This window comes from Tupaia chinensis, unplaced genomic scaffold (genome assembly GCF_000334495.1).
Source record: "Tupaia chinensis unplaced genomic scaffold, TupChi_1.0 Scaffold000322_1, whole genome shotgun sequence".
Classification (NCBI taxonomy): Eukaryota; Metazoa; Chordata; class Mammalia; order Scandentia; family Tupaiidae; genus Tupaia; species Tupaia belangeri.
Genome location: NW_006159816.1, coordinates 180,159 through 181,833, shown reverse-complemented (window position 1 = coordinate 181,833; position 1,675 = coordinate 180,159).

Here is a 1,675-nt window from a genome sequence, read left to right as displayed (position 1 = left end):
ATTATTTATATAATAATTAAATATCCATCTTACTAGGAGTGTGCTTTTTACCTTTTAAGTGTGTCCCTTCAGAGTTTAGTTATAAAGCATACCACGTTTTTTCTTAGTCCGTAGCTATATATTTTCCCAAGTAATACTATCAGGATGACTGCATATATATTCTCTCCCCCAGATAAAAGCAAGAATGAAAAAGGGAAGAGAGCTATAGGGAGAAACATGGAAAATGGGTTGAAAGAAGAAAGCAGACACTCTTCGTGTCTCTCTGCCTCAGCTGGCTCCTCTAATAATGGCCAACTACCCAGCGATTGTTAGAGAAGCCAGCCCTCACCAGACAACTCCATCCTCTGTGACTGTAGCTTCTGCCAGGGCAGCCTCTGCCCTGACCCTCACCCCTACCACACGAGCACCAGTGACACCCTAAGATCTAAGAATAGTAGCAGCTCTCTGTAATAGCCGTCCTCTGGACTGTTTACCCCTCTTTACTTTCCTCTTACATACCTGTATAGTCAGTTCTCTGTAACAAGTTTCTTCTGTTTGAAATGTCCAAAGTGGATTCTATTTTCCTGATTAATACAAATATCATTGTGTTAAATAGTATCATCATGTCCTGATTGTTACTAATGAGCTGGAAAATTTAAATTAGGTTATTCAAACTTGTGTTCATAAAGTAGCTTTATAGCTCAAATCATCTCACACTTACAATAAAAAAGCTCTCTAACTCACCAGCATTAATAGATTTGTCAGATTAATGAAAACTCCCCATTCCTCTATAAAACATTCTTTCTGACTTCCAGGCTCAGAGAGCTACATAGTTTTCTTTCAAAAAAATCTATACTGCTCCTACACCATAGTTGATGTTCTTACCAGCAGTTTGTTGTATTATTCCAAGATCTGTTTATGTCAGTTGTTAGTGTAACTATATAGTGCAATTAGTGAATGACAGAAGCCAAACTATTGGGTTGTCAGAAAACTCATAACATATTTGTCTCTTTTTCTACGCAAAAATGCATCATGACTTTTCTGATGATTTAATAGTTTGTTGACTTTTATCATATAGAGATGCAAGAAGAGGACTTTTTTATATATTTTTTTTTTGCTATATGACATGTGTGCTTGCCAAATAAATAGAAGGAAAATGATAAATCACCCCCCAAGAGGGATGGACACACCACAGTCCCTTCTTTTCCATTCTCCTTGGATTTGGGGCACACACACACTCAGTATGATTTTCAAACCGCTGGGTTTGGGACTCAAACCACAGTTGGCCGTGTGGAACTCCAGCACTTTAATCACCACATTACCTGCTTACCCCAAGAGAAGAACTTTTTTCTATCATGTAGAGAAGCAAGAAAAAAGTGACTTTTTAGAGCACTACAGAGTTTATGAAGAATAATCATTCCTACCCTCATCCTCTCCATAGCTGAGAAGATTTCTACCAACCTAGAGTTTTACTAGGAATGGCAGACCATTACAGAACTGTACTGAAACTCTATGAAGGAAGCCTACTATTGTATAACATGAGAGGACTACCACTGAAAGAGTAAGAAAAGTTACTGAAAACTTTAACCATTTCATGTTTTTTTCCAAGTTGATATTTGGTCAAAATGGTTACTTTCAAATCATTTAAAGTATTTCCATCTTTAACTATACTTCCAAATAACTGTAATGAAGGCTC